We start from the raw sequence: 21,299 nt of genomic DNA, 5'->3' as shown, positions 1-21,299 counted from the left end.
ACTTGGCTAGCACATTATCTATGAGCAAGAAAAGCCTATTCCTTGTATTTGACAGACATGAGCAGGGGAAGCCCAAGCATAGCAGGCAGGCAGCTTTTGGTGGCATGCCTGAAGGAGGTCCGCTGGTAACATGGATCTGGCGGCCTGGCTGCGGGAGGTCTGCCGGTCCACGCCTTCGGGGTACCTGCCGCCAAATTACTGCCGAAACCGCGGGACTGGCTGACCTCCCACAGGCATGCCGCTGAAGGCAGCCTGACTGCTACCCTCATGGCGACCAGCAGGCCGCCCCCCATGGCTTGCTGCCCAGGCATGCGCTTGGTGCGCTGGTGCCTGGAACTGCCCTCGACATGAGTTAACGAAAACAAAAATGTACCTACCAGGAAATTTTCTGTAATCTGCTTCTCTGATGTAACTTTGTTAGGATGAGTGATGTACATTTCTATAGAAAATTATTGGCTATATCTGCATTTTCCTGTTCAGATAAACATCTGAAGATCAACTTAGCTGCATCTGAAAGTTTTTACTTTGATCAGTTAGCTAGATTCCAAGGATCTAAAGATTAAACATGAAGCAGAGATATCAGTATTACCAGTTGGACAAAGAATAGAGCATGAAATTGGTTAAAAACATGACAGTGCAGTTAACTAAAACAGACGTTATTATGACAATACTTTTATTATCACATCCGAAATTGTCAGTATATGCCACCAGATTAGACTTCAGGATGGCACTAGAGAGGTTAGCCTTATGGGGACTTTAATGCTGCCTAAAATTAGGTAGAGTGTGAAGATGTGGGAGATTGTCATTTTCTGCCCTAAAAGAATTCTGTCTAGAAAAGGCACCAACTGTGCAGCATTAGAGAGACAGAGCTGGCCACAGAAGAGTAGCTGTGTACATGTGGGACCCAGACTTGTCCAAGAACTCAGCAAAAAAAATAACATTAACTTAAAAAACAACCAACCCTCTCCTGGTAAGCTGTGGTCAGAATTTTTCACTTGAAAGAGCAGAAGAGACAGGATGAACCTCTGCCCAAGAGGCAATATTGAACTGTGATGCATAGAATTTCTGGCTGTTCTATGGTCAGGACCAAGACTGGAACCTCACGAGGTTTGCACAGAAAGGATCCTCTCACAGAACAGCAGTCTTGATGCCTTGCTGATTCTTCAAACATACTTTGATTTTTTATGATCTGCAAGGATCACATATTTTGGAATCACAAAGAAAACTGGACATGCCAAGGTAGATCCATTGTGATAGTGGTATTGGTCCAAAGCCAAACAGCTTCCCTGTTTTCTTTTTAAATGTGGGAATCTTACAGTTTGGAGTTGCCTGACAGATTTCTTATTAGTTCAATCACTGACTGAATCACCTGTTTGCAGCATGCCACAAAAACTTCTGATTTGCCCTCAGAGCTTGCCATAAACAAAAATAAAGCACGATCAATAGCACACCAGGTTGATGTGCTATATTATGTTATTCCTCAGTAGGGAAAGAGAAAAATTAAGATTGGATCCTTAAACATGTGCTAAAGGAATATTTCCCATCACCAACCAGACAGTTAATGCAGCCATGATTTTAATCTACTATACATTGTGCAATGTAGGCAGAAAGAACATGGGCTGAAGTTTCCAGTTTGGGTATCTATATCCTGCAGAAGGCCTAACTCATACAGTTCAGCTAAAAAGCCTGTGTGAACTGGGATAATTGCTTTAATAGAATCATAGTTGGAAGGGACCTCAGGAGGTCATCTAGTCCAACCTACTGCTCAAAGCAGGACCAATCCCCAACTAAATCCCCAAATGGCCCCCTGAAGGATTGAACTCACAACCCTGGGTTTAGCAGGCCAATGCTCAAGCCACTGAGTTATCCCTCCCCCTCTGAATTTGAGTTCATGGAGCTCCTAAAATGCTAATTCAGCTCAGGGAAGGGTCTATGGAAGGAGTACAATGGTGTGGCCCCGAAAGATTTGTGGGGATTTCCTTCGAGTACTACAGCATGCATAATATTCCCTAGGCTCCTTTTCTCATGGTAGCATTGCTCCCCAGGTATCTTAAGGTAATTGGCTAGAGCTGGTCAGAACTTAGAATTCCCATTCTTCAGGAAATTCCAAAACTATGATTCCCCACCCCGCCATTCTGAACTGGAGCGATAGCAAAAAATGTTTTGAAATGCATGGGGAGTAGAAGGGATCTCATGGCTCATTGAACCCAATCCTATCTCAGGCAACTTAATGTAATAGTTGAAACATTTCAATTAATTCTATGGTATATATTTTATTTTTATATGACTTTATAAATAGATAATTGGTTTTGAAATTTGTATTCTAATTGGTTTGGTAATTGTACTTGGTTTGCTCAATTGTTATTTTAATTGGTAATTTCCTATTGCAATTAGTATAATAAAACTAAAATAATATATTTATATTTAATAATACAATGCAAAAATAGAAACAGTATGTGAACAGTCAAAACATTCCAACTATTATATTATAAATTGCAAAAAAGTCACAGTTAAATATTTCAGCCATACAGAAATTATTCATTTTGATAATAATTTTATAAGAAATTTCAATAAAATTGATACTGTCCTGCAGAACATTTCAATTTGGTTGAATCAAAGTAACATTGGAAATTTTCCAACCATCAGTTCACTGACCCAGGTTGTCAGAGAAAGAGAAAAGACCGTTTTTTTCCTGGTGTCTAAAAAATAAGTTAGTTTCAGCCTCACACACAGCCCCCTGCTTCAGTCATACTTCACATCAATTAGCGGTGGCAGGTTTGTACAAATTTTGGTGGTGCCCAAAAGCCCAGAGCCTGCCCCTCCAAACTCCGCCCCCAACAGCCTAAGGGTCTGGGAGAGAGTTTGGGTAGGGGGAGGAGATCTGAGGTGCAGGTCCTGGGCTGGGGCAGGGAATTGGGGTATAGGAGGGGTTCAGGGTGCAGGCTCTGGAAGGGAGTTTGGGGGAGGAAGGGGTGTAGGCTTTGGGCTGGGGCAGAGGCTGGGGTTGCAGGTGAGGCGTGCAGGCTCTGGAAGGGAATTTGGGTGTAGTTCTGGGCTCAGGGTGAGGGGTGCAGGTTCTGGGAGGGAGTTTGGATGCAGGCTCTGGGAGTGAGTGTGGAGGGCTGGGGTGCAGGTTCTGGGAGGGAGTTTGGGGGCAGGAGACGATGTATGGTAAGGTGGTGGGGGTGCAGGCTCTGGGCTGGGGCAGGAGGTGGGTGTGCAGGAAGGGGTGAGGGGGGCAGGCTCTGGGCTTGGGGTGGGGATGCAGGATCTGAGAGGGGGTGCAGGCTCCACCCTAAAGCCTCTTCTGTTCTGGTTATTCTCCTTATGACTATGCTTTTCCCCCCTTGTTCCAAGCTGTATGCCATTATCTTTCTGCAGCCTTCTCATTTCTCTCTTACTGGCCTCCCCAGTCAATAACGGCAACTCCCATCTTTTCATGTGCTGTGTATTTATACCTGCCTACCATATTTTCCATTCCATGCATCTGGTGAAATGGGTTATAGCCCACAAAAGCTTATGCCCAAATACATTTGTTAGTCTCTAAGGTGCCACAAGGACTCCTCATTGTTTTTGCTGATACAGACTAACACGGCTACCCCTCTGAAACCTGTTACAATAGGGTTAGCATTTGTGTATCATTTTACAGTCAGTAACTCATCCATCTTCCAATGCCCCTAGGGAGAAACCAAGCCAGAAAAGTCAAGTGATTTGTCAATGTCCACAGAAGAAGTATATGACCGAGATGCTGGGATTGAAGATTTTTGCCATCAGACCTATGACTGACATGCTGCCTCTCTCACTATTGAGCTGTCCCTCCTCCCTGTGGCCAGAAAACATGTTGGCTGCTGAGTACAGAAGCTGACTTAGGGTATGTCTACACTACGGGATTATTCCGATTTTACATAAACCGGTTTTGTAAAACAGATTGCATAAAGTCGAGTGCACGCGGCCACACTAAGCACATTCATTCGGTGGTGTGCGTCCATGTACCGAGGCTAGCGTCGATTTCCAGAGCACTGCACTGTGGGTAGCTATCCCATAGCTATCCCATAGTTCCCGCAGTCCCCCCTGCCCATTGGAATTCTGGGTTGAGATCCCAATGCAAAAACAGTGTCGCGGGTGATTCTGGGTAAATGTCGTCACTCAATCCTACCTCCATGAAAGCAACGGCAGACAATCATTTCGCGCCCTTTTTCCCTGGATTGCCCTGGCAGATGCCATAGCATGGCAACCATGGAGCCCGTTTTGCCTTGTCACTGTCACCGTATGTGTACTGGATGCTGCTGACAGACGCGGTACTGCAGTGCTACACAGCAGCATTCATTTGCCTTTGCAAGGTAGCAGAGACGGTTACCATCCCTATTGCACTGTCTGCCATTGTAAACTGGCGATGAGATGATGGTTATCATTCGTTTTGTACCCTCTGCTGCTGTCATGGGTGCTCCTGGATGGCCTTGCTGAGGTCGGCCGGGGGCTCATGGACAAAAATGGGAATGACTCCCCCGGTCATTCCCTTCTTTATGTTTTGTCTAAAAATAGAGTCAGTCCTGCGTAGAATATGGGGCAAGTGTACTAGAGAACCAGAAAGCACAGACGCTCTGTGTCAGAGCCCCAGAGATCCCACAGAAATGATAAGCTGCATGCCATTCTAGGGGGTGCCCCTGCAACAAACCCACCGTTGCTTCCCTCCTCCCCCAACCCTCCTGGGCTACCATGGCAGTGTCCCCCAATTTGTGTGATGAAGTAATATAGAATGCAGAAATAAGAAACACTGACTTTTTAGTGAGATAAAATGAGGGGGAGGAAGCCTCCAGCTGCTATGATAGTCCAGGCAGGATATTAAAGGGTGAGGGGAGAGGAGCGCAGCCTCCCGCTACTATGGTAGTCCAGGCAGTACAGAATCTTTTCTTTAGACATGAAGCGGGGGGGCTGATAGAGCTCAGCCTCCAGTTGCTATGATGAGGATCGTTACCAGCCATTCTGCACCATCTGCCGGGAATGACCGGGAGTCATTCCCATTTTTACCCAGGAGCCCCCGGCCGAGGCGAGCCAGGAGCACTCATGGGCTGATGATGACAATGGATAGCAGTCATATTATACCGTCTGCCACCGGGAAGGGGATGCTGGTGTTCAGCGCTGCAGCACCCCGTCTACTAGCAGCATGCAGTAGACATAGGGTGATATTGAAGAAAGGTGAGAAACGTTTTTTTTCCCTTTTCTTTCAGGGAGGGGGAAGGGTGTAAATTGATGACATATACCCTGAAACACCCAGGAAAATGTTTTTGACCCTTCAGGCATTGGGAACTCAGCCAAGAATGCAAGTGCTTTTCGGAGACTGCGGGGGACTGTGGGATAGCTGGAGTCTTCAGTACCCCCCCGCCATGAGTGTCCATTTGATTCATTGGCTTTCCCTTACGTTTGTCACACAGCACTGTGCTGTGGACTCTGTATCGTAGCCTGGAGATTTTTTCAAATGCTTTGGCATTTCGTCTTCTGTAATGGAGCTCTGATAGAACAGATTTGTCTCCCCATATAGTGATCAGATCCAGTATCGCCCGTACGGTCCATGCTGGAGCTCTTTTGGGATTTGGGACCGCATCGTCACCCGTGCTGAGCAGAGCTCCACTCTAGACAAACAGGAAAAGAAATTCAAAAGTTTGCAGGGCTTTTCCTGTCTACCTGGCCAGTGCATCCGAGTTCAGATTGCTGTCCAGAGCAGTCACAATGGTGCACTGTGGGATACCGCCCAGAGGCCAACACCGTCAATTTGCGGCCACACTAACCCTAATCTGACATGGCAATACTGACTTCAGTGCTACTCCCCTTGTCGGGGAGGAGTACAGAAATCGGTTTAAAGAGTTCTTTATATCGATATAAAGGGCTTCGTTGTGTGGATGGGTGCAGGGTTAAATCGGTTTAACGCTGCTAAATTTGGTTTAAACGAGTAGCATAGACCAGGCCTATGCAGGCAGCTGTGTGGCAGCTGAGAGGAGCTTATTGCAGTTCTAGCACCATCAGTTCTCTGCACAGCAGTACTCACTTTCCTAAGAGACTCTCTTCCTGGGCTTTTGAAAATTGGGTGCAGCTGTCCTGGCTCCTTTCTTTGAGTTCCCGAGGCAGCTCCTCTGGGTTCTAACTACCCATCCACAATTGCCAAAGTGGACATTATCTTCATTTATTGGTTAACTGGCACATAGCAGACTGATGACCGCAAGAACAATCTTTTGCATTCTCAAGGATCTGCCCATCACAGAATGCTATGTTCAAAGAGAATAACTGCCCCAGCAACAAAATCAATTCCATCCCCATAGCAACCAACCTCCTCAGAAGAAAGGTGAGTAAATAGGCCTTGCAGTATACTCAGATAGGCATAGTTGATCTAACTCACTATATTTATATATAGATATATTTAGACAAAATTAATCACACACAAGCTACAGTGTCCCATCCAAGACTTCCCTAATGGGCGCTGCAAAACTCAGAATGTTGTGATGTTGTAAAGGCAGGACCGGTGCAAGGAAGTTTTGCGCCCTAGGCGAAACTTCCACCTTGCACCCCCCAGCCCCCACCCAGCTAACCCTGCCCCCCCCGGCAGCTAACTCAGCCTCCCACCCGGGGAGCCCCCTCCGCAGCAGCTACTCCCCCATGACAGCTAACCCCTCTCCATCCCTATCCCCCCACAGCAGCTAACCTCACCTGGGGAGACTCTCCCCGGTCCCCCGTGGCAGCTAACCCTGCCTGGCCAAGGATAGATCACATGTGCAGCATAGATATATTGATTTATTCCTGAATTCATCTCCAAAAAGAAAACAAGATTGCTAGTGACAGTGGCACAAACCCAAACTAGGATGAAGCAAGAACTCGTTTGCTTATCATTCTTGGAGCTAGAATACAGGTGCTCTTGTTCAGTAGCAAAGATAAACCATAAAAGACATAGTTTTTTCAAAGGCAATTCAGTCTGTATCTAAAATTATTCAGTATGGGTTTGTGTAGTAAAGCGCACAATAAATTGTGTTCACACTGTGGAATTTGTCTGTAAAAACAACAAACAAACAAACAAACAAACAAACAAACAAGACCTCCCCACCTCGGCACCTAACTCTGCCTGGGGAGCCCATCCCAGCTCACCTCGGCTCCGCCTTCTCCACTGAGCATGCTGGCGCTGCTCTAATTCTCCTCCCTGCCCAGGATTGTGGCGCTGATTGGAGGAGACTTAGAGCTGGGCTGTGTGCTCAGTGGAGGAGGCAGAGTGGAGGTGAGCTGGGGCGGGAAGCTGTTCCCTTGTGTGTCCTGCCCCCGTTACTGCGGGCAACCCTCTCCACGCCCCCCCCCGTGCGGCCCCCCCATCCAGTTCACCTACACTCCACCTCCTCACCTGAGGGGACTTTTAGGCGCCCCCAACCACTAGGCGCCCTAGGCGGTTGCCTAGTTTGCCTAAATGGTTGCACCGGCCCTGTGTAAAGGATAACAACAAATTATTGATTATCACTGAAGAACACAGCAGATGAAACATTTCATTTTTAATTTAGTGTCCCATCAAGTTAATTTGTAAATTACAAGAAACATCTATTTTTGGAACTGTAATTAAACTGTTTTTGAGTAGGATATTAGATAGAGTATAACGAATTACAAGGTCTGATTCGCCCAACCTCATAAGTTTCGGTAAATAAAGATAAGTAACCTGGAAGTGGTCTGTGAATCTGACTCATCATCATGTAAAATAGTTGTTTTCACCTGGTGAAATTTAGTCATAATGAAGCTGTGTACACATGTGGGCCACTCAAGCCCAATGCGGCAGCCACACGTCGGTTCCTGGACACCGAATATATACCATAAAAAAGGATCTTCACAGACCAGCATGGAGAGCAGTGATGGGATGGGAGGTAGATCGTACAAGGAAAGGGCCACTGGACCACATTACTATAGATTCAATGTCCCTAACACAAGTTAGGGACAAGTAGTGTAGAGGGCCTGGAGTAATGGCTGCAAGGAAAGAGGGGGCTACATTGCAGCCCCATGCTTTGGCCTCAGAGTGGGTTATAGATTCTACAGCTTCCCAACCCACTTCCACCACTTCTGCATAGAGGCCAATTGTGTGGGTGAAGTGGACATCACTCCTGAGGTGGCAGTGTTCAAAGAAAAAATAAATATGGAAGACTAAAGAAGAAACTGGACTTGCTCTTGGAAACAATAGCTAAACGTTTGCAGTTGGGGAAATTCTTACATAGTTGTTTAGGGAAATGTACTAAAATAGATCTTTTAGGGTGTAAAAGATCCTTTTGAGATGTTTTCTTCTCAGTATGTTCTCAGAATCCATTTCAGAGCCCTGGAGATCCCTTAACTCATTGCCAACTTGTGTCCTGACCCCAACCCTGAAGGCATCACATCATGGCCACAGCCATCTGAAGGGAAGAGTCTGAGAACAGAGTTCTCATTAGGCCCTTCAGCTCCACTTCCACACTAGATGAGAAGTGTTTGTGAGGAATGGGATATCCTACCTCCCTGGGGTTCATCAGGTTGCCAGTTCCCATCAGTCCAAAGAACAAGACCCCATAGCAGCACCACTAAGCCACTGGGCTAATGCAGCTTGTCCTCCTCACCCTCAAACTCTTGCAGCTGCATGTTTGCATGAGAAAGTTGTGACAATGGTAGATTTAGGATGAAATTCATTCCTATGCAGATGGCTAGGACAAAGCCTATACTAAAAATAGGGTTTAAGTGGGCATAGCCTTCTGCTGGCCCTTTGCCCGTGGGTTAACTTTACTCTTAGTGAACACGACAAGGTGCACATAATGTCACATCAAAATCTGCTGCAGTTTTTCCTTGTAAGTTGCATGGATATTTAGCACAAGCATTGTGCACCTAAACATTATGCGAAGCAGTCAAAAGATTGTCATTAATACAAAAATTTTGAGCCAGGATTTTTTCAGCGCTTTTCAGTTTAGCATCTTATTTATTTTCTTTGCTACATGGACAAAATTTACTTCATATTAGAAAAGTCTCTAAATTGCTAGAATTAACGCTTCTGTCTTCTCATTCATTCCAGATCATGGATCTGAAAAGCACTTCTAAGCTAGGTTTGATTCACACTGGTATATACAAGAGTAACACTATTGAAGTAAATGGATGGGTATCAGTGTAAAACTGGTGTAAGTCAGATCAGAATCAGGCATGAAATACACAGAGTCTATAAAAATTCTGGGCTGAATGACCCATGCATAAAGGTGTCATATCACAAATAAATGCATTAATTTCTCATCTTCATGTTAAGGAAGTTACATCTTAGCTGCAGACAAAAACTAGGCTAAACCAGTTTTGAGAACTTTTGATACTCCTTTATTTTATTCCTAATGCCCCACCTGTATGTATCATCCAGATATCTTTGGAACTATAAGACCTCCTCTGACACACACAAACATCCCATGATGAAAAATATTTTCACCATTTTTTAAGAGAGAAAAACTATGAGAGAGGAAAATTTAGCAGGAATCTGTGAGGTGTCATGAAACAATAAGAATCCTTCAAAGGCTTTCTCAGGCCCCAGTTCACCAAAGCACTTTTCCAGGGAGTTAGGCATGTGTCATTCTCCACATGCTCAATGCTTTGCAGATTAGGGATGAGATTATTCACTTAAGCATGTGCTTAAATGCTTTATCAAATCAGAACCATTATTTCTAAACTACTTTGTCTTTTTTCTGATCTGATTTCAACTACTTCTGTAACTTCTCTAGAATTATTCCTGATTTACACCAGCATTAGTGAGATCAGAATCAGTTTCTTAAAGATTAGCCATATACTAACATCAACCTAAAATAAAAAAACAATCCATGGACAACATCCTATAGAGCAAAGCAAACTATCTTTTTCTGCAAGCTTCCGCTTTGTATCCAAGATAATAAGAACAAAGAAAGAGTGATTTATATAGTTTTAACAATACAAATGGTTTTTCTTTTAAAGACCTTCCTGACATGTTGCTAAATAACTAATTAAAAACAAGGTAGATAATATCTTTTATTGGAACAACTTCTGCTGATGGAAGGTTCAAACTTTTAAGCTATAAAGATCTCTCATTCAGGTCTGAGGAAGAAAGTAGAGACCTGAAGAAGAGCTCTGTGTAGCTTGAAAAGTTGTACCAAGAAGTTTAGTAAAAGATATTACCTTATCTTTCCCATATCCTGGTATCAACATGGCTACAAAAACACTGCAGTCAACTATTTAAAAACAGATAGATATATATCAGGAAATTAAAATAACTATTAATGTCTTAGTGAAGTAGTGGAAAACTGATTTTTTATTTTTTTATTTTTTGGTATTAAAACAAGAACATAAGAGTTGCCATCGTCCAATATCCTGTCTCTGATAATGGCCAGTACTAAGAGCTTCAGAGGAAAATCTGCCCCCACATTACATCTCTTCCTGGTCTCTAATATATCTCTTCCAAAATTTTTGTTAGCCATAATTATAAGTCTGCTTATAAGAATAAGTATATATTCTTGCTGTCCCTGTTAAGAGTCTAGTACCTCTGTGAATCTTGCTGAATCCTTGGCCTCAGTGATTTCCTGAGGGGATGAGTTCCACAGTTTAATTATACAATGTGTGAAAGAGTATTTATTTTTATCAGTTTTGAATTTGCCAACTTTAAATTTAATTGAATATCCCCTTGTTCTCGTATTGTGTGACAGGGAAATATGGATGCACCAGAACCAGAAGTGAAAGGATAACACAAGGGCTGAACTACCATTCTTCCAGGTGGATAGAGATGAATATTATCATTGACTGAATACCAGTCATAGTTAGAAAAAAGGATCAGCGCACCAGAAGATTCCAACTGCACTAAGCAAAGGTTGGGATTTCAGTCAAGCTTAAAAGAAACAACTTACCACATAATAGAACTTGGAGAATAAAGCAAATAAGTATTAGTAGACATTCCTGTGAATATCTGTCAGCTTGCTTCTCTAGCATTTACAGATGAATGAATTTTTAATTTGTAGAAATCAATAATGTTAAGAAGTATTCACATCAAAAAGCTTTTCTAGCATATTTTAAAAGCTCTGTTTAGTGCTCACAGGATAGATTGATTGAACAATTGTGTAGGCTCACACACAATTTATTAACAAAGTACTTTTTATAAAGCTTAGGGGTAACATCTTCAAAAGTGCCTAAATGATTTAGGGGCCTAACTCACATTGACTTTCAGTAATATTTGGCATTTAAAATGGAACATGATCAGTTTATGAATGGGATTATTTTATGGGGTTGCTTGCAATAGCAAGAGAGTGGTCTTGATGAACAAGAAGCTCTGTTAATGTCCTCTTGTGGGTCAGGGAGATGCTGCAGGTGTGTCTTGCCTTAATTTCCTGTGGTTGGGGTGGCAATAGTTTTGTTTTAACAGCCTAGGGCAAGGAGAAACAACACACATTAACAAAATAGTGTCTCTCCTTTTAATAGGGGTCCAGGACTGAAGCAATTACAACAAACAGTTTGTAAGGTCCTCACGTCTGGACCCTTGGTCAGAGCTCCTAAACCTAAAGTCCAAAAAGTCCCTAGTCCAGTCGAGCTGGTGTCTTAGAGCCTGGCTGAGCAACCAAACTCACTGCAGCCTGCATGAATTCTAACTCCCTCTCTTGTCTCTTGCCATTAATTTTAGTGGACCTGGATTTCACCCATAGGCTCCTTAGTACCCAAGCTATTATTGAAAATGAGAATTAGGAGCCTAAGTCACTTAGGTTATTTTAAAAAGTTTATTATCAGGCATCTAATCAGGGAACAGAAACAATAACGTGTGTCTTAAGTAACCAATCATATGGCACTTCCCTGTCCTTCACCAAAATAAATAAATAATCACCAATATTTAACAAACTAGTTTCTTCCTTCAAAGACTTATTCAACATACCATGAAACAAGGTATTCCTGAATAGTTCTAATGGAATAGTGCCCATATGGACACTTTATTTCAGAATAAAAATCACTTCTGCTCCACAGGAAAATTATTCTGGAATAAAGTGATTAGTATTGCAGAATAGTCCCCAGCCAGGAAGCTATTCCATTATAGTTATGCCAGTCAATTTCCTCATGTAGACAAGGTCCAACAAAGAATAGAAAATAACCCACAATGGTTTCTGCGTGGTGCACACTATTTAAAACTCTTATCTTTCTGGGTATACATTAACATGAAGTTCTTACTAGCATTTCTAAGGCTCTGGTTCCCAGCAGCTGATGGGAACTGCCTAAAACAGGACATTAAGTGTTCTCATTTGTGTGCACCAGTGTCGCCCATTAGCCAATTAGCATTATAATGCAACTTTATTCCCTTGATATATTTTCCCCCTATTTTAAAGTATCTTTATTTTCAGACAGGTATATTCTATCAGTCATATATAAACGACCTCAGATGATTATGTAACACCCAATAATAATCTACACTGTATTAATCATCCAATGTAAAACATAGCTAGTTTAGAAAAGTATTTTTGTTATAACAGCTATATTTTTACCGTTCTGTCTCTTTAAGGGTTGGATTCTGCTAAAAGAGCAGCAGTGCACAGCTCCTCCTGTGTTGTAGCAGTGGTTTCTGTTGGGTGCAAGCAGTTCAGCAATGAGCTATGCTGTTTGATTCTGACGCAGGCTTGAATACAATGTTCCTGTTTAAGAATAGCCCTGATCTGTGAACATAAGACACACTCTTTGGATGATTTCTTGGGTCTTGCATGGACAGAGACATTTTTTGTTAAAATTTCCCAGTATTTCTCCCACCATTGTCTATCCTCAGGGGAGCTGAAAAGCACGAACAGCAGATACTAGCATTTTAAGCCCTGGGTCCTGTGTAGCCCTGGTCTGAGCAAGGTTAGATGACATGGTACTTAGAATGAAAGTGGGTCTTCTGGAGGTTCCAATTTACACTCATCCACCCACAACTGCTACTCTCAGTGGAGTTGCACTGGCAGTTGCAATGGTAAAAAAATTATCAACAAAAAAGTTCTACTGCAACAGACACATTCTCTCTCTTGACACCATGGGTTCTCTGCTCTGAGGCTGAGAATGCTATATTGCTTTATGAATAGAGGGGAAAAAAACATGCATAAAGCCGATATATTCAGCAATGTACCAAATAAACTCATGTATCTCCTTGGCTTTATATTACAACAATGGCACTAAATATTAAATATTAATCCAGGTACATTTTCTGCCTAGTAATGCCCTTTAAATTTAATACATTTCATATGAGCATTCTGACTTCTCCACTTTAAATAGCTGTGAGTGTTAAGTGGATTTTATAAATATTTTCAACACGCTGTGTTACTCTAACAGCCACATAATTAGTGCTCACTCTCCCATTTTTAGCCACTGGAACATTTAAAGTATTGTTTACATTTTTTTTTAAAATTTGCTACATGCCAGTTTTATTTCTCCCAGATTAGTAATTGCAAGACTGCATGGCCACAGGACAACTTCTGTTTTTAAACTATTGGGCTAGATTTTGCAATCCCTAGTCAAGCCGCTGAGCATTCACACACTGAAGTCAATGGGATCACTCTTATAAATCAGGTCCGTACAACTCAGGCCTATTGTTTTCTTAGGGCCAAATTCTTTCTTCTTCCACATTGACACTCACCTTACTTGGAGTAATCCCATGATTTTGATGGGACTGTTCACCAAGTCACGTACTACTTAGCAAGGATGAGAGTGGCAGAATTAAGCCATTAGGTTTTCACTCTTTTATTCTCAAGGCTCTTTATTTTTTTAAAACCAATTTTTACTTAAAAATTCCCAGGTTTTACAAAAGCTATTATTCAGTTTTTAACCAATTTTCACCTGAAATTAGGACCACATGAAAATACTGCTATGTTAAGAAAATCCAATCCATTACATTAGGTAAATGTGTTTATGTTAATGATAAATTAGCTTAAGAGTAAATGTGATGCTGTCTTTGTTAAACTGAAAGAATGTAGTGGAAGAGTCATAGATTCTTCTAGAAGGGACCATTGTGATAATTTAGTCTGACCTCCTGTATAGCACAAGCCATAGAATTTTCCCAAAATAATTCCTAGAGCATATCTTTTAAAGGAAGCAACCAAATCCGATTTAAAAATGATCAGTTATGGAGAACCCACCACAACCCTTGGTAAATTGTTCTAATGGTTAATTACTCTCACCATTAAAATTTACACCATATTTTTAGTCTGAATTTGTCTAGCTTCAACTTCCACCCATTGGATCATGTTATACTTTCTCTGCTAGATTGAAGAGCCCATTATTCAATATTTGTTTGCCATTAAGGTATACCTCTACCCCGATATAACATGAATTCGGATATAATGCGGTAAAGCAGTGCTCCGGGGCGGGGGGGGGGGCGGGGCTGTGCACTCCAGTGGATCAAAGAAAGTTTGATATAACGCAGTTTCACCTATAATGTGGTAAGATTTTTTGGCTCCCGAGGACAGCATTGTATTGGGGTAGAGGTGTACTTGTAGACTGTAATCCGATCACTCCTTAACCTTCTCTTTCTTAAGCTAAATAGATTGACCTCTTTGAGTCCATGACTATAAGGCATGTTTTCCAATCCTTTAATCATTCCTGTGGCTCTTCTTTGAGCCCTTTCCAATTTATCAACATCCTTCTTGAATTATTGGCACCAGTATTCCAGCAGCAGTCAGACCAGTGACAAATACAGAGGTAAAGTAACCTCTCTGCACCTACTTGAGGTTCCCCAGGTTATGGACCCCACTGGAAACAGAATGGCTAGATACCAGTCCCTATTTACAGCTACATTTTGAAATCTGTCATTTAGCCACCTTTTAATTCATGTAATGTGTGCCTTGTTAATTTTAAATTGTTCTATTTTTTAAAAATCAAAATGTTTTGCAGCAACAAGTCAAACACCTTACTGAAGTCTAACTATACTATATCAACACTATTATCTTTATTAACCAAACATCAGATTACTTTGACAGGATCTATTTTCCATAAACCTATGTTGATTTGCATTAATTACATCACCCCCCATAATTCTTTATTAATTGAGTCCTGTATCATCTGCTCCATTATCTTGCCCAAGATCAATATCAGGCTGACAGGTCTATAATTACCAGGGCCATCTCATTAATCCTTTTTGAAAATTAGCACAATATAGACTTTCTTCCAGTCTTTGGGATCTTCCTCAATGCTTCAATACTTATTGGGAAAAAAAATCAACATTAATGGTCCAGTGAGCTCCTGGACCCGCTCTTTTAAAACTCTTGGGTGCAATTTATCTGGACCTGTTGATTTTTAAAAAATCAATCTAACTTTAGCAGCTTCTGTTTAACATCTTCCAGATATATTATTGTAATGGAAAAAGTGTTGTCAGCATCATATGATGAGAATGCATCATTTATTTTTCCTCAAATAAAGAACAGAAATATTTATTGAATACTCTGCCTTTTCTTCATTACTATGGCTAATTCTACAGTTTCAATCTAATAATGGACCAATACCATTGCCAAGATTCTTTTTGTTCCTAGTACATTAAAAAAAATTCCTTCTTATTATCCTTAACACTGCTGGCCATAGAATTCCCCCTTGTGTCCCAGGCATCCCTTATCAAAAATCTACAATTCCTAACTTCTGATTTATACTAGTTACTATCAACCTCCTCTTTTTTCCATTTGTTATATATATATTTATGTTTTACAGCTGCCTTCCTTTCCCCTCTAAAACAGGTTATTTTAATCAGCACAGCCTTTTTTTCAGTTGGAGGATTGTGGCTTTTGGGGCATCTAGAACGGTATTCTTAAATGATTCCCAATTATAATTTTTCTGGTTAAATTCTTCCTCTTAGCTTATTTGGCTCATAATTGTTTTCAGCTTTGTGAAATTGGCCCTATTAAAGCACAAAGTGTGTATATAAGTGGTCTTGACCTTATTCTGCACATTACAAATGTTAACAAGTCATGATCACTTGTACCTAAGCTACCATCAACTTTTAGTTCTGTGATCAGTTCCTCTATCTGTTAGGACAAAGAACATACAAATGGGCAAACTGGGTCAGACTGTAGGCCTGAGATTTAACTCACCCCATACTAAACCAGCCTTGGGTGAAACTCAGTGATTTCACCACTAAAATTAAGGAAAAAGTGCTCCACTGATGCTAAGGTTCCCCCCACCCTCAGGAATGTCCTAACAAGTGCTATAACACCAAGGATTGTAAAGTAGAGACACTCAGGAGCTGGGAAGTTTAGGGAGGAAACAAAAAGACCTCAAGAACTGGTAAAATAGAAAAGATAAGCTCTGACCAGTGAATTTATGCTGACCATCTGCACAAACAAAGAAGATCATAAATAAGGTACAATTTGGGCATGAGAGATAAAATATGAAAAGAGTTGAGCAGGGAGGAGAAAAAACATAGGTGCAAGTGCATGACTGGTTAAATTTTGTTACCTGGGGGGTACTGAATAATGTGATAGGTTTAGTAAAGTTAAAGGAGGTAGCTAGTCTTACCTATATAATGTAACAAAACAAAAAACAGTGCTCTTTGGGAACCATTTCCAGCCTTGAATTTAACATGAAACTGCTAGAACTTTGACTTCTCTGCACAATCATGATGTGCAGAGGCATCGCCAGAAACCTCGAGAAGAGAGGATCCTGACTGGCCATCGGGTGAATTTTGTCTGTATATTGGGAGTGGTAAGCAGAAGAAATTTGCTTGTATTCTGTGTGTGTTGCTAATAAATAGATGTTTAGTATCCTGTCTTCCGACAGCAGCCAATGCCAGGTGCACCAGAGCGAATAAATAGAAAAGGCAGTCACCAACTGATCAAAGTCTAATATAGAATTCCCCTGTGTTCCCTGCAACATGTGTGCATATGTGTTTGTCAGTATACAGTATTAAACAGCTAAAATACAGTTTATGTAATAAACCACAGCATAAAACTACTTTTACTTTCAATACTTGTATTTTTCTATATATTACTTTATTTCTGTCCTCTTGTCCCCCAACGTTAAACCAGATATTTACCCCAGAAACTGTGAAGTTAATTTTTTGCACAGATTTTCACCTGCTTTTTAATTGTTGCAATAAACACAGATAAATTGCTGGGAAATTTTAAACAAAATAAAAATTGAAAACAGAGCCCTGCTTATTTTACAGTAGTAACTTGTTGAACGTGTGCATACAGTGTAAAATCTTTTATCAAGAGTGAAAATACATCAGAAAAGATTCCTTCTTAGGCTGTTTTTACTGCCAAAATAAATAAATAAATAAGGCGGCATTTTTAGAGTGAGAAAGCTATCTTGAGTTACAGGTTTCAGAGTGGTAGCCATGTTAGTCTGTATCTGGAAAAAGAATGTGGAATACTTGTGGCACCTTAGACACTAACAAATGTATTTGGGCATAAGCTTTCCTGGTCTAAAACCCACTTCTTTGGATGTATGCAGTGGGAAATACAGTAGGAAGATATATATACACAGAGAACATGAAAAAAATGGGTGTTGCCATACCAACTCTAACTAGACTAATCAATTAAGGTGGGTTATCAGCAGGAGAAAAAAAAACTTTTGTAGTGACAATCAGGATGGCCCATTTCAAACAGTTGACAAGAAGGTGTGAGTAACAGTAAGGAGAAAATTAGCCTGGGGAAATAGTTTTTTGTTGAAGAATTGCAATTTTTGTGTCTGTAATTGAGTGATCAGGGTGGTTGAAGTGTTCTTCAAATGGTTTTTGAATGTTATAATTCTTGACATCTGATTTGTGTCCATTTATTCTTTTGCATAGAGACTGCTGGTTTGGCCAATGTGCATGATAGAGGGGCATTGCTGGCATATGATGTGTCAACAAAAAAACCCTTCAAAAACAGACTTCAAACGAGAAACTACGAACTAGAATTAATTTGCAAACTGGACACCATTAAATTAGGCTTGAATAAAGACTGGGAGTGGATGGGTCATTACACAAAGTAAAACTATTTCCCCAGGCTAATTTTTCCCCTACTGTTACTCACACCTTCTTGTCAGCTATTTGAAATGGGCCATCCTGATTATCATTACAAAAGTTTTTTTTCTCCTGCTGATAATAGCCCACCTTAGTTGATTAGTCTTGTTACAGTTGGTATGGTAACACCCATTTTTTCATGTTCTCTGTGTGGGTGTATATCTATATCTATATCTCTCTATTTATCTATCTTCCTACTGTGTTTTCCACTGAATGCATCCAGTAAGTGGGTTTTAGTCCACGAAAGCTTATGCCCAAATAAATTTGTTAGTCTCTAAGATGCCACAAGTACTCTTCGTTCTTTATATTGGCACTGTGCTGCTCACATTGAATCTGTTCTATGGCTAAATAGGGGGCTTCGAGGACTCTTGGCTGTGTCTTTCATGAGCCCTAAATACTCAGAAAGAAATAAAGATTGCAGTTGCAACAGCAGTTCTTGAGGTGTCCGGGTACAATACCACACTGTCATAAACAGATAGCTAAGGGTTAATGTCTCTTTCACCTGTAAAGGGTTAACAAACAGTGACCTGCAACACCTGACCAGAGGACTAATCAGGAGACAAGATACTTTCAAATCTCAGTGGCGGGAAGCCTTTGTTTGTAGTTTTTGGGTTTTGCTTTGTTCTCTCTAGGCTTTGAGAGTGACCACACATATCTACAAGCTCACTAATCTTCTGTTCCAATTTTGTAAGTACAAAAGTAGAAAGACAGTTTAGTCTTTAACTGTTCTTCTGTATTTGCAACTGTGTATCTGGCGGGTAGAGTTTTAATGTGTATTTGGGTGAAAGTATTTTAAATTGTATTTCTGCTGGAGAAAGCTTTCTTTCTAATGTCTATAAGCTGAAAAACCCTGTAACTTTTTACCATCTAAATTGCAGAGATAGACCTTTTATTTTTTCTTTCTTTTATTAAAAGTTTTGCTTTCAAGACTTGTCTGATTTTTTTCCCCCTTGTTGAGGCTCAAGGGAATTGAGTCTGTACTTAACAGGGAAGGAGAAGGGAGGGGAAGGGTGGAATCCCTTTGTTTTAGATTCACGGAGCTTGAATCTGGATTGCCTCTGGGGGAAGGTATCATTCCTCTCTGTGTGGTGATTCAAGGAATTGAATCACAGTGATCTCCTAGTGTACCCAGGGTGGGAAAGAGCTGGGAGGAAGAAAGGAGGGGGAAGGGAAATGATTTATTCCCCTTTGTTGTGATACTCAAGGAATTGGGTCTTGGGGCCCCCAGGGAAGGTTTTGGGGGAGACCAGAGTCTATCAGGCGCTCTACTCTAAGTCCTGAGTGGTGGCAGCAGTACAGGATCTAAGCTGGTAATTAAGCTTAGGGGAATTCATGCTAGTACCCATATTTTGGATGCTAAGGTCCAGATTTGGGAATTACACTATGACACACAAAATGGTTCTTTAAAACATTTGCTCATAATTAGCAGGGAAAACATATATGGATAACAGAGATAGGACCTTTAAAATATTCTTGCAGTACTGTGCAAGTAAACAGAGCTAAAATCAATACCATCAAATCTTTTTCAAATGCCGACTCTGAAAAATTACTTCCCAGTAATTTACCAGGTAAATTTAATAGTTTTATAAAAAAAAATCAATGATATTTTTTCCAGAATATGCCCAAATGTCTTTATTATCAAAAGAAAAATAATTTCCCCAGATACCTTCTATTAACCACACAAAATGAATTCACACAAACAGCTCTGTTCTTCAATTTTTATGCACGCACATCTCTCAAGCTTAGCAGCAGCAAAATAAAATCAAGTATTGGGCTTGCTCACTTTGTTATGAGCTCAGTGGGTCTTGGTCCTTAGGCCTGACTCTGATCTCACTTGCATTGGTGTAAGTCAGGAGTAACTCCACTGTAATCAGTGGAGTTTACTGGTGTAAAACCAGTAAGAAAGATTAGAAGCAGGCCAGCCATAGTTAAATTAGACCATCTGTATTACACATTTAGCCATACCTTCAATTCAGTGATCTGTATTCCAATATTTCATGTTTAGTTTGCTTTGTTTAAAATCTTCTATATCTGTCCTTACCCATTTCTCACATACATTATCAGTTAATATTGTGCAATTTTGCTAATTCTGCTCGATGTGAGAAATGGTTTGAATCTTCAAATTCAGCAGGGATAAGGCCAAATTCAGCCCTTATACACTGAGTGGCTGACTAATTAATAGTTATGTTAGTACAAGGAAGAGTAATTCTCTGTGCTCTCTACTATATGTTAGGGACATGAACGTTCCTCCAGCCTTTTCTATACCAATTTCTAAATAACAAATTCTGATCCCATTTGATATGTGAAGGGCAATTTTAAGGAAGTGAGGTAATAACTCTGACTTTCTTTATGTATTGCAATATTTAAGGTCCAACACTGCATTCATTGCACAACTCAGATTCCCCAGTGGAATTTGGGGTGTACAAGGAATGAAGGTGCATGGTAAATGTCCTAAACTCCCAAGCTGTCCATTTATTTGCTGTTCAAATATCCTTCTTCAGCACCTGTCCTTATCATCGCTTCCCTGATGGGACTGAAACTTGGCTGGAAGCCAGGGCACCAGGTCATCTGTTCTCAGCATGAGCAGAGTTTGATGGATTTCTTTGTACATATCCTGTTGTACAACATAGCAGTCTCATAATTCTAACACTGCACCTCTAGTGGTTTATCATTCCCAATAGTTAAAGTAAAGTGAAACAGGAGGGGAAACTCTTTGTACCAGCCAAGAAGGAGGGGGAGACAAAGAAAGGTAGGAGGATTGTTTTCTCCACTGCGACACTGGCAGACCAGATGCCAGCTCACATTGAACTCTGACATACACATACCTGGGAATCAGTCTGATCCAGCTGTGCACTAGTATCGTTAAAATAGGTATTAGAATTGTTAAAATGTATTTAGCATTGAGACTTTATTGAATCCTTGTCAGTTGGTGCTTGCATTAATCTTTCTTATAACATATGTGTTCCCTAGTGCAAGATAATATTTGAGAGGCTGTATTGTAAGCCTCTGTAACTGTGCAAATCACCAGATGGGAGAGAGACATAAGTATGAAGGGTTTATCTTCAACAGAAGGTTTTATGCCCTTCCCAAAGGGAAAGGTCCATCAATACCAGATAGATTACTGTGGGATGTTATGACAAGAATTTCCCTACATACCATCAACAAGAAGATAAAATAATTTTGTTGTCCTGTTCTCCTCCCTATGAAGATGAATCATGCAAGCAGGCTCCTCCCATCAGCTGAGTTTGCAGTATGTGGGAGGAAGGAACTAGTCATAGAATCATTGAAATGTTGTACTGAAAAGGACCTCACAATAGGTCATCTAATAGAG

Source organism: Gopherus evgoodei, chromosome 4 (genome assembly GCF_007399415.2).
Source record: "Gopherus evgoodei ecotype Sinaloan lineage chromosome 4, rGopEvg1_v1.p, whole genome shotgun sequence".
Taxonomy (NCBI): domain Eukaryota; kingdom Metazoa; phylum Chordata; order Testudines; family Testudinidae; genus Gopherus; species Gopherus evgoodei.
Note: the sequence above shows the minus strand (reverse complement) of the source record.